The following is a 13,495-nucleotide window of genomic DNA, read 5'->3' as shown; positions in this document are numbered from 1 at the left end:
TTATGGGTCGGTATTTTTTATGAATTCCAGCAATTCGGATTGTACCTCTCGATATTTCTAAAGTGGATTAGTGGTTGAGGCGGTATTCCTAATAATATGACACTATGTTCTTATGTGTGTTTTTGTGAAAATTACACGTGTTTTGATGAAATTAACTAACGACGTTACAGTAAAACTTCTCTAAATTTGTACTCGACAAATTAATAACATCTATAAAATAACAAATTTTTTCGATCTTGATTTAGACTAATGAGCTAAATTAATAATTTTGATAAAATAATAAGATAATATTTTTTGTTTTGAAAACCTTACATAGCTCTTTAATTTTATTTATATTATAAATTAATAATTCACTAAAATTATATATCAGATTTTTCTATAGTTTAGTAATAGGATAGAGTAAAAAACAATAAAATCTCCCGTGATTTCAAAACGTATAACACGACACCTCATGTTTTGAACTAAATTATAAAGGTGACGGAATCTATTAAACTTAACAGAAATGACTTATTGGAACCTAAAAAAAAAAATTTATACCTAATTTTTAACAAATATATCTGTTTTACCCCTTAATCTTTAATTCTCTCTATTTAGGGAATAAAACAAATAATTTTTTTGAGTTGTCTTTTGCTTAATTATATCAGGGTATTTTGGTTATTTTGTCCATTTCCATTAAGTTTAAAAGATTCCGTCACCTTTACAATTTTTTTTCAAAACATAGGGTATCGTGTTGTATATTTTGAAACTACGATGGGTTTTTCTGTATATTAGATTTATCACAGAATTTTTTTATTTTTTATCCAATAAGATATGGAAGAAAAATTTGTGTTTGTCCATTATAAAAAGACTTCCTCATTATTTATATACATAGTATTATTAATTTGATTCATTGTGTGCATTTAATAAAATGTAAGAAAACATTTATCATTGGGATAATTTCAGAAACCTCCCCTGAGGTTTTTGAGAATTTCACTAGACTCTCTTGAGATTAAGGTTTTGATAACAAAATTAGTTCACTAGACTCTCTTCAGAACTTTGTGTTATTTTGCAGACTTCAGGGAGACTTAATCTCAAGATTCTCCTTATCTATCTCCATACGAAACAGATTTGGGTTGAGGGTTTCTTCTATGCAACTTTGGAGAGAGATGGTCAAACAATTTCTAAAGAGACTAAATCTATACTAGTCTTCCTATATGGTCTTTTATCGTCAGGCCATATAAGAATATAGTTTCCAAAAACAGATTTTTGGTTCTGCAAACTCATTTGAAGAAGAACGTATTAGTTGTCTCTCACTATGAGAGCAATTCTCTCTCTGTCCTAGAGAGAGAAAATTCCCCGTCTGTGGGTGTCCATACTTTTTTTAAAATTTCAAAACTCGAAATAAGTGTTTAGGTGCCAATGTTAAAAACTTTCCATTGAAGGAAACTTGCCGATTTCATCCATTATCTCTGGATTAACGTTGGAATTTCTAGTGAAAGTAACCATAACTATTTCTACTTTCCAATTCTTATTGGATAAGATGTGATAGTTTTCATATCTAGTCTTAATTTTCTTCTTCTTCATGTTTTGCTAGCCTTAGTTGTTTCTGCTTCTAATCTAGATCTTGTTTTTGTTTTGTTTGTTTTGAATTAGAATTAGCTAGAGCTGGGAACTAGTTGGGAGGCATTACAAGGACTCGCACTGGTTTCAGATCTGTGTTGGACTAGAAGCATACTGAAAATCGCAGCATTAGGTCTGTGGGAAGGACTATGGAGAATATTGAAGAGATATTAAGAAGGTTCAAACTTTCCAAAGAGGAAAGAGATGGTGTCTGTTTGGACGAGGTGGACGTGGCTGAAGGAGTTCTGGAATGCAAACTGAGCTTGGTTGGCAAAGTTTAAGGGGAAAAGCAAGCTAACATTGGCGGATTCAAAAGCTTCATGAACAGTATGTGGTCTCAGGTGAAGAATCTGAAAGTAACAAAAATTGGACGTAATTTGTTCCATTTCATTTTTGAGAAGGAGAAGGATATAGAGTTAGTAATGAACAGGAGGCCCTGGATTTATGATGGTCAACCGTTAATTCTGCTGCAGTGGAAAGCTGGTTTGGAGGAGGATGAAGAAGCTCTGAGTAAAAGATTAATTTGGGTTCAGATCTAGAATATACCCTTGCACTGGGTCACGAAGGAAGAGGTAGGAAGATTGGCAGCATATCTCCAAAAGTAAATGAGGTGATCATTCCGTAGAGCGAAGGAAAGGAAGGTAAACATCCAAAAATTCTAGCTGAAATTGATCTTTCTATTCTATTACCTAGAGGGATTATGATTAATAGTAATGGCATTAAGAGGTGGATTGAGTTTAAATATGAAAATGTCTAGATTACTGTTTTTATTGTCAAATGATTGATCATAGTGAACATAATTGTAGTGAAAAAAGGAATTACTATAGAGAGGGAACCACAGTATGAAAATTGGTTGAGAGCTAGCTACTCTTGAAGTCCTAATAAGAGAAATAGAATGGAAATAGGATTGGGGGTGCTGAAGAAGAGAGACACCAGACTCAGGACAATAGGGATGCAAAGAGAGATGAACATAAGTTGCTGTTAACCTATACAGATGAATTCCATAAGGACGAGGAACTAAAACAAACTTATGAGAAAGAGATGACTACGGATGCTGTTTTGATGAGTAGGAAGGAGAAGAGAGTATTTGAGGAGAGGGGTACAAAAGTGATTAAAGATAGGAAGGGAGAGAGGAGGTGGGGTAAAAAGGGAATAGGTAAGGCAGGAGGTAGGAACATAGTAGAGAAAAAGGGGAACAGGAGGGAAAGGAAGCAAATAGAACAGCAGGATGCAAAAAGTGTTAAGGAAACAGTGGAAGGATCAGATGACCTGATGTGGATTGATGGAGTCAAGAGTATGAATAATGAGGACAAGAATGCTAGGAAGATAATATAAGGGAGGGAATGTGAAATAACACCTAAGGTAAAGGGAAGTTGGGAAAGTAGAAAGTAGGACTAAAGGGAATCAAATGGCAAGTAAGACTTGGAAAAGATTGGTGCTAGAGGTGAGTAGGAGAAAACCACTGATTGAGACCAATAGAGAAGTTGCTAGAACTGAGAAAGGGAAAAGGAAGGTAGAGATTATGGATTGGGAAGGATAAGAGGAGCAATTATGGAAGGAAAATTGGAAAAAAATCACAGTTAAGAATGGAAATAGTGACTGGATGGAACTCTCTGAGGGGTTGGATTCCACCCTAAATGGAGTTTCAAAGTCTAAATAAAGGCTATGGTGTGAAACTGTCGAGGTGTGGAGAGTCCCTTGACAGTTTCCCAACCCATGGAGGTCATTAGACTCCATTCTCCTTCATTAGTGTTTTTGTCAGAAACAAAGAAAAAAAGTTATTTGAATAATGTGAAGCAGTGGTGGTGTATATGTGCCTATGCTAGCTCATATGCAGGTGTTAAAAGAGAACAATGGAAAGTTATAACTAGAAGAAGCTTAGTGTGAGGTAAGTACTGGGCTATAATGAGATATCTAAATGATATTACCTCTAATAGTGAAAAATAGAAAGGTAAACAAAGAGCTGAGGTGAGGTTCCAGGATTTTAACTCCTTAATAAATAATAATGAATTGGTTGATATTGGATTTGAAGAAATTCCTTGGACCTGGAGGAATAACTGGATGAATGAGGGAGAGGTGAAAGAGAGGTTAGATAGGATATTGGGAACTAAAGGCTGGATAGAAAAGATTGAAAAGGCAAAATGTATACATGTAGAAACTGAAGCATTGGATCATTGTACACTGGTATTGGATACCAAGCCAGTGGAAAAGAGGTGGAAAAAAAGGTTTATATTTGATAAAAGGTAGTTACAACAAAAGGATATAGGGGAGGTAATAGAGAAAGCTTGGAGAGAATATCAACAGGGCCTAGGCTGTTCAAAGTTCGATATAAAATAAAAAAAGTTAGAATGGATTTGCTCAATTGGAGTAAAAGATGCTTTTGCAACTCTAAGAAACCGATAGAACAGGTTAAAAATGAAATTAAAGAGGTTAAGAACAGTAAAATTAATAGTTACAAAATTAAGTTGGCTGGTCTTAAGAGGATACTGGCTGATGCTTATAAAAGAGAGGAATAATATTGGAGCTAAAAAACAAAGGTAAAATGCTTAAAGGTGGGGGATAAGAATACTAGCTACTTCCATGCAAGAGTGACTGGAAGGAGGGAAATGAATAGGATTAGTGTGCTAAAGAAAAGGAGTGGGGATTGGCATGAGAATGAAGAGAAAACATGATAGGAGATCATTGACTATTTCAAACAATTTTTTACTTCAAAAAAACCAGATGACTTTGCAGGAATTTTGCAAGGAATCCCATAAACTATCACTGTTGAGATGAACAGGAAGCTGACCAGGAAAGTCACAGATCAGGAAATTAGTCATGCAGTCTTTTCGATGCAACCAAACAAGTCTCCAGGGCCAGATGGTATGTCCCCTTTGTCCTTCCAAAAATTTTGGCTAATTATTAAGATTGATGTTGTTAATGTAGTGCAAGGTTTCTTTGATTCTGGTCATCTTCTTAAATCTATCAATGTGACTTTGATAAGCCTTATTCCTAAAACTGATTCCCCTAGTACAATCACAGAATTTAGACCTATTAGTTTATGCAATATTATCTATAAAATCATCTCTAAAGTGCTTACAAACAGATTCAATAGTGTTTTAACCTGCTACATTAGTCATTCCCAATCTGCCTTTGTTCTTGGAAGACAGATTTTAGATAATATTGTGATTGCTCATGAAAGCGTTCACTTCTTAAAAAAGAAAAGGACTGGGAGAAATGGTTACATGGTTAGTAAACTAGATATATCTAAGGTTTATGATAGAGTAGAATGGATGTTTTTGGCCAAAAATAATGTTGAAAATGGATTTCTGTCCTAGGTGGATTCAATGGATTATGGAGTGTGTTACTAGTGTAACCTATTCTATAAACATTAATGGAGAGAAAACTGATTTCATTAGGCCAACTAGAGGTTTGAGACAAGGGGACCCTCTGTCCCCTTATTTGTTTCTGATTTGTGCTGAGGGATTTTCCTCTTTGCTAAAGCAAGCAAATGTACAGGGGAAACTAATAGGAATGAAGATTGCTCAAGGGGCTCCTAGCCTATCTCACTTATTTTTTGTAGATGATTCATTGATTTTTTACAAAGCAAGTGTTGAGGAGATAGGACAACTGAGGAGAATACTAGATGTATACAAACGAGCTTCTGGTCAGCTGATCAATGCAAAGAAATCAACACTGTTCTTCAGTAGGAATGAGAAAGATAGGCAAAAAGAAGGGGTGATGAAAGAGCTGCAGGGAATGAAGCAGGTTCTGCAAAGTAAGTATCTGGGGTTATGTCCTGTTGCCTTTTGCCAAAGGCTTTTTGCAAGGAAATTTGTTTAGAAATGGCAAGGTTTTGGTGGGGGCTGAAGGAAAATGAACATAAAATTCACTGGTTGAGTTGGGGAAGGATGACAGAAGTCAAAGCAGAAGGAGGACTAGGTTTTAGAGAGTTACATGAGTTTAACTTGGCATTGTTGGCAAAGCAGCTTTGGAGAATTCTGACAAGGCCTAACTTACTGATAAGTAAAATAATGAAAGCTAGATATTTTAAAGGAACATCAATTTGGAAGAAAAAGAGTTTTGGTGCTGATTCATGGTGTTGGAAAAGTTTTTTGAGTGCAAAGGAGCTACCAGAGGAAGGAATAAGGAAACAAGTAGGAAACAAAAAATCAATAAACATATGGGTGGATAAATGGCTTCCAGAAACTGAAGATGGAAAAGTCAAGACTAGGGATGTGGAGGGTATAAAAGTTCAGAAAGTGAGTAAGCTCATCAAAGATGGGAAGTGGGATAAAGAGCTGATTGCTCAGGTGTTTGAAAACGAGGAAGGGAGGAAGATAATGAGAATCCCGTTCAGTGTGCAGCCTATGAAAGACAAAATATACTGGGCAATGTCTAGTACTGGGGTTTATACGTCAAATCAGGATATAGGTTGGCAAAAAGTAGAAAAAGGAGGAAGGATCAGTATAGGGCTGGTGCAGAAGAAAATGTGCAACACAGAGCTGTTATTTTTTATGGGGATTGAACATGAAGCATAAACTGAAGCATTTCATCTGAAAATGCCTGAAAGGTATTTTACCAGTGAATATAGTTATAAGGGCAAGATGTTCAAAAGGAGATCATATGTGCCAAGTCAATCAGGAAATGTTCAAAAATGAGATGTTCAAAAGGAGATGTTGTGGGGAAAATTCAGAAACCATTGAACATATGTTGTTTTTTTGTAACAATGCCAAGTCAATCTAGAAATCTGATCCACTATGCTAGGAGGGTCTGGAAGCTTACAAGAATAAATTTTGGCATTGGTAGGAAGAATTGAAAGATGATATGAATAAGGAAAATGGAAGAGAGACTCTTGTTCTGACTATAAATTTGTTATGGCAAATCTGGAAATCAAAAAATGAGAGGCAATTTAATGACAAAGGAAGTGACCCAATGGTAGAAGCTAATAAAGCAATACTGAAGTGGAGGAAGTACCAGGTGTAGACACCAAATTTTTAAATAATTTTTAAATAATTTTTATTTTTGATTTAGTGATAATTCTTATCTATTTTTATTTGTTAATTTTATGATTTTGGTTTAGATTTTCTTTTTTTAGCATTTGTATAGCGTTTTCAGATTATTATTATGATCTATTATTTTATTTTTAGTTTTTTATTTTTTTATTTTTTTATTTTTTATTTTTTATTATTTTTGTATTCGTTTTGCCTTTTTAGCTGTTTATTTTTATTGTTAAGATTTTTAGTATAAAAATTGTCAAAAAGAGAAAGTTATGCATGAAATATGTTTTGTTTCTTTTTATTGCTTATTAATCGGAAAAAGAGGAAAATGAGAGAAAAATCATTAATCAAACACAAAATTCCGGCATTCTGATTCCTTTGTAGTTGACTTTGTTTAAATTTTATTTTTATCTTTTGTTCCCATTGAAATCATTATTTTCACTATTATTAACTCATTGGAAAGAAAGGAAAAATTAGTAAAGGAATTAATGAAATGCTAAAAAAAAAAAAAAAAAAAAGAACGCGGAAATAACAGCATGCAAGAAACAAAAAAAATGCAGTTTTTTCCAGTGGGTTTTCCGGTCATTTTTGCTGTGTTTTCTGGCTCCGTTAGATTAGGCAAGTACCGGCCATCTGGCTCCATCTAGGAGCTCCAATTCAAGGCCATGATCGATGGCTAGGAGGGGGGCTGGGGTGCTAAAATCATTTGTGAGCCATCCAGATGGACTTTGAGGGTTTTAGGGACCTGGTGTTCCCCTATAAAAAGAAAACAGACGGCAAGAAAGAAGGGGGAGAAGCAGAGTGACGGCGGAAAAAAATCTAGAGCAAGAGAGAGAGCTGAGGTTCTGTGGGGGAAGAGAAGAAAAAGCTAGGTTTGCGGAAAAGAGGCAGCTTTGAGGGCAAGAGAGTGAAACAGAGGCGAAAAGAAAGGAAAACGGAGAGGTCTGAAGTTTGAGAGAGAAAAACAGTGCGGCGGCTAAGTAGTAGAAGAAAAGCAAAATGAGGAAAGCAAGAAATAGAGGAAAAGATCTGGGCGACGGAGGAACTTAGGAGATTCAAGGTTTCCGCTGGGAGTTTCTTCATCAAGCTGGTGTTAAGGAGGTAACCTCGTTCTGTTATCCTCCTCCGCTTACACATTCTCCTTCTCTGCAACCAGAAAGTTCCGCTACTTGTTGTTCTTGTTCTCATGATCTGTCTTTATTCTTTCGGTTCTTTCATTTTCATGCGCTGATTGATGCAGATATTGGTTTCATGTCATGGCATCTAGGTTGTGCGTTACTGTGGATCTTAAGATTGTTTGTGTAGAAACTATCTCTGGTTTCTTTAGCTAAACAACAAACCCATTCCATTTGTAAAAGGTTTCCTGGACAAATCTGGTTTGCTAGTTTTCCTCCGGTTTAGATTTTGCTCTCGGTTGCGTGCTTAGTATTAAAACCTGTTGATGTGTGTGTGGGAGTCTTTCTATATTTTTTTTATGATGAATCCATGAAGTCAAGATTGCAAAAAGCTGCAACAAGCTTGAAGCTTTCAGCTTGTTGCAGCTGTTCTTTTGTTTCCTTTCTGGTTCGCTGAAGTATTGTCTTAAGATCTTCAAGATTGACTTGTGTCGCCTCTGTTATGTATGATCTGCTCCAGAGGCCTAATTCATCAGGCCTGGTACTTGAGTCAATGTTTGTTTCTGATGCTAGATGAGTAAAACGTTTGTTTGTGGAATTTTTCTGGGAGGGAAAGGTAGCTACTGGAACTATGATTTTGTATCATGATTTTAGTTATTTGGGTCCTAAGTAAGTCAGGTTGATCTTCAGGGAAGTAGTTGACGTATCTGCATGCTCCATTGGGGTTTATGAATGTGTCATATACATGCCAAATTGGTAGAAAAGAAGTTGCCGCAAGGTTTATTAGCCACCTTAGATTGCGAAAATTCTTGCTGCGTTCTGTTTTTGCTGTTTTCTTTCCCGTAACAGCCCAGCCCGCCGAGTGGGTTTCATCACCTACTTGATGAGAGAAAATTGGATGAGTGAAGATGGGTTTGCATGTTTGGGTCTAAAACATTTGAATCATATTCGAACCCTTGCTGGAAAATGAGCAAATCAGGATTGCCAAACCTTTTTTTTGCATAAAATTCTCCAGCATTTGCAATGTTTTTCCTTCTATGTTTGGTTCGTTTGAATGTCAAAATTGTGTTGCATGTTGCTTAGATAAGGTTTTGGATGTTTGGTTGAAAGGTTTTTGATCAAATTTGTGTTGAGATTGAGATCCGCATGCAAAGAAAGTGAAAGTCGCGGTGAAATGTTTGTTTAGTTTGCAGAAAGCTTCCAGCAGAAATGTTTTGTTGCAGAATGTTTCTCACGCCATTTCTGCATGAACTTGCATGAAAAATGTTTCCAAAAATGGACTTTGGCCCCCCAAGTCTCCTTTGTTCTACTATGGCCCGAGTAATTGGAAAAACCAATCAAATTGACCCCCCTTGAACTTTTTTTTCCTTTCAATTGGATCCTAATGTTGTGAATATGGACTGTTTAGTTATTTAAATGTTTCCAATGGTTCAATTTCATAGCTATTTATAATGCCTTGACCTTTTCTTTTATTTTGGAGGATAAATAAGTAATTTCATCCCACTAGCTTATCAATTCAAGGGAGGTACATTCTAACTCGTTTATTTTTACTTTATTAGACCCTACGTGTTCTATGTGATTTTATATGCTTAATTGCATGCTTTTTGAATATTTTTTATTTTATTCATTTATTTATTCGCTTTATTGGTTTTAGTTTTTGTATATTTATTTTAGTTCGTTTTGATTATTTAAAAGGCATTTAAATGCCAAGTTGTAATAGTTAGGTTTATTTTATTTATTTTCACATTCCCCTTTAGATTGTAGTAGGTCCCCCTAAAAATATAATAGTTAGGGTCTTAATTGCCTTATGTGTTTTGCATGCTTAGGTGCTATGTGTTTAATCGCTTTCTTAGGGTTTGACATCTAGATATGCATGCTTATATGTTAAGTGAATTACGTGCTCACATGTCTATTTGCTTTACTTATGTACATTACTTATATATGTGTATGATGGATGCAAATGCACGTAACCGTGGCTAATCCAATGCTAGTCATGGTTGTCCCCTCGAACTCTTACAAGTCCAATACTTGTGAGAGAGCGTAGATGTGGGCTAGTCCAACGCTAGACCCAATAGGACCCCTTCTCGCTAGTACATACTCGCATGCCTTCACTACATCTCCATTCATTCTTTCCTTTTTAGTTTTACACTTTTGCATGACCCTTCACTCCCTTTCCCTTGCACATTTAGGATTGCATTTTCATTTAGACTAGCTCATTTGCTTGTATAGGTTAGGAAGTCACCCTTCTGGTAAGGGGAATGGACGAGTTTGGCTACACATAGCCTTAGCACGCTCATTCTTTTTCAAACCAAAAGGTAAATTAAAAGTCACGATTTAGGGTCTCCCCGTACCCATCTTGCTTGCATTCCTTTAGGGTTCATGCATTTCATTTATCCACTATCACTTTGCACTCTCACTTCATATTCTATCCCTTTTTCCACATGTTCACTTCACACCACTCTTATTTTGCACATTTTCACTCTACCACTTGCACTTTATATACTACCACTGAGCACACATACACTTCACACTATCACTTTACATACCTCACCTTGCATACCCATTTGCACACTCCCACTTACACACTATTATTTTTTTTATTACTTTTTTTTTACTTCACACAAACTCATATTTTCACATTGCATACATTCATTCCACTCATTTTTACGTCATTAGCATTATTCGTGACCTCTCCAAAGAGTCATTATTGGGTATCACTATTAATGTGATTGGCACCATTCAAACTTTGAAGAGAAATTTTGCCCCCCGATGTCCCCCTAGGTCTAGGTTTTGCATTCATATAGTGCATCCAAATGTGATAAATGCTTTGGTTAAAGCAAGAAAATCTTTGACTAAATCGCGCAACTAGTTTTGGCTAGGTCGAAGGGGTGCCTTGAATTTTTATCCTTGCCTTTCCCTTCGTCAAATGTGACTCCCGAACCTTTTTCGTTGGTTTACGTAGACTATGAGTCATTTAAAAGGGGTTTCTTTCTACCTTTTCCTTTAAAAAAATTCATTTTAGGTGACTTGGTACACCTTAACTCTATACCAAGTGGCGATTCCGATTTTTATTTCAAAAATCCTTTTTAAACTATATTTTGGGTCAAATCGTCGCATTTTCAAGTCCCATTTAGACCCACTTTCTTTGTAAATCAAACATCACTTTTTAAATCAAAAATTCACTTTTTAAAACCATTTTATTTTTCTTGTAAAAAATGGGGCGCGACACCAGGAAGCTCAGGAAGCATAAATGAAAATAGAAGAATATAGCAAGAGTAAAAAAGAAGTGTTGAGTGGCTAGAAGAGACCAAGGGAGGATTGGGTCTAGATGAATTCTGATGCAGCTCTACACCAAAAAACAGATAAAGCAGGCTGGGGAATGGTTGTGAGGAACTGGCAAGGAAAAGTTCTAGGAGCTTGGGCAGTGCCAAACACAAGTTGCTCAAATCCAAAGCTAGAGGAAGCAATAACGCTAAGAACTGCTATGCTAGTGGCAAACCAGCAAGGGTGGAGAAGAGTGGAATTCGAAATAGATTGTATGTAGGTAGTGAATGGGATAAGTAGAGAGGAAGATGATGTAATCATTTCAACAGTAGCTTCTGCTATTAGGAAATTAAAGTCCAACTTTGATGAATGTTGTTTCATCTTCATTAGAAGGATAAACAACTCTGTCAGTCATAAATTAGCTAAGATGGCTATAAACTTGAAAGGATCTGCTGAATGGAAGAATGACTTGCCAGTCTGACTGCTTGAGTTAGCACAAGCAAATTGTAAGGGCGGTTGGCCACCTCTTATGTAATCTGGGTTAGATTATTAATAAAGTGTTGCTGTTTTGAAAAAAAAAAAAAAAAACTCATTTGAAGAAGCAAAATTTTGTATAGTTTCTGAAAGCAAAATTTTGCTTCTTTGAAGAAGTTTTCTGTTTGTTGTTTCTTTCTTGTTCATTTTAATCATTTGCGTTGCTAAATTAACTAGATATTTCAAAAATACCCCTACTTGGCTGGGAGAAAGTGATAAAATATGGTGGCTCTATTGTGAAAGTTCTACATTGGAATGAAAAACATAGTTGAAGGACTAAATTTGTCAAAAAAAAATTTAATGACTAAATTAGTTTTAAGGGATAATTTTAGAAACCTCCCCTGAGGTTTCTGACAGTCTCAAGAACCTCCCCTGAAGTTTCGAAAATCCCTTATACCTCCCCTGTCAGATTGTTGGGTCCCAAAATAACTTGAAAGACGTTGAATTGACACAAATATCCCTGCTGTTGAAGTAATATATTCTGATAATAACATGAATTAATTAGTGAAATGAGTAATAGAAAGGATTAAGTAACTTAACTGGAATTTGATAATAAAATGAACTGCGAATTTCGGCTAAGAGAAAAGGCGCAAAAAATGGGCGCCCATTTGGTTGTTGATGTGACAATGGTAGCTGACTGAACGTTAATTTTGGTGAGGAATAGACCTTCTTGAGCCATACTGATCATGAGAAGAACATTTGAGAGCTCCAGGAGAAACGGGAGAATTCTTTGAAGAAATTGAGTTTTGGAAATTGAGCTGAAGTATTGCTGCAAAGGGTGAACTGTTGGTGTTCTGAGAGCATCTGAAGCAAAGCAAGGTTAGATACTACATAGCTTATGGCTGATGAAGGTTACTGACCGTGTGGAAACTGAGCATGTCTTCTTTTTTTCCTATATTAGCTCTGCGTTTCTACTTTTGTTATTAATATGATCACCTGACAATGTTTTCATTATTTCTGATTATAATAGTTATAAACTAGAATGTGTATTCATGCATATGTGATGGTGCTGTTTATATGAATCATACAAAGTGGTTTGCATGAGGTCTAGGGAGTTACTCTGTCATAGTATTATATGTTTGTATAAATTGAAGTTCATAAATGGTGATATCTGATGTTGTAGGATGGTGATTGGTGATGTGCATGACATTGTACTCCATTGTGGAGGGACAAAAGTTTGAATTTCCAATATAAATCCTGAAAAATACTCTTTCTTTAATTTGCTAAATGATGTTGCCGAGAAGGCATTACATGAACTGCCTGAAAATATTAATCTTCTTATACATATGAGATGTGCAATACCTGGAACAGAAGCTTATATTGATGTGAATGATGATGAAACTGTCCATGATATGTTCAATGTGTATGAAGGTCAACCAGTCATAAATATAGAGGTGTTCAACATGGACATTATCCCAACTAAACAACCTGTCATGTTGTTGAGAAAGATTGATGGTAAGAGTGAGCACATAGAAATTCAGAACAAACATTCTGCCTTGGCTGCTGATGAGCAGAATGTTCATGTTATTGACTCCCAGGATGAGGGGTATGGGGGTGAATCGAGCTCTGATGAATCATGGAAGCAAGGATTTGATGATGACAATGAAAATGATATAGGTGATGAGCTAATGGTTCTGTTTGAGAATTCTAGCAATGATGAAAGTTTTCAAAACTTGGATGATAATGAAACTGGTGATCTAATTGTACCAGATTCTGAATCTGAGCAAGAAATAGACCCTTTAAGAGAAGTGCTAGGACACAAGATGTGGACTTACAATCCAAGAGGGGACATAGAATTCAAGAAGGGACAGCTATTCACTAATATTGATGCCTTTAGAGCAGCACTGAGGGATTATGTGATCCAAAAAGGATTTTCCATCAAAAGGCTGAAGAATGAGAAAACCAGGTGTACTGCAATCTGTGATGTTGCGGGATGTACATGGAAGATTCATGCGTCCCCTATAGCTGATTCAGTAACATTTATGATTAAGACATACACACCTG

The sequence above is a fragment of the Coffea arabica genome, chromosome 3e (assembly GCF_036785885.1).
Source record: "Coffea arabica cultivar ET-39 chromosome 3e, Coffea Arabica ET-39 HiFi, whole genome shotgun sequence".
NCBI classification, from domain to species: Eukaryota; Viridiplantae; Streptophyta; class Magnoliopsida; order Gentianales; family Rubiaceae; genus Coffea; species Coffea arabica.
This window is presented reverse-complemented; position numbering follows the sequence as displayed.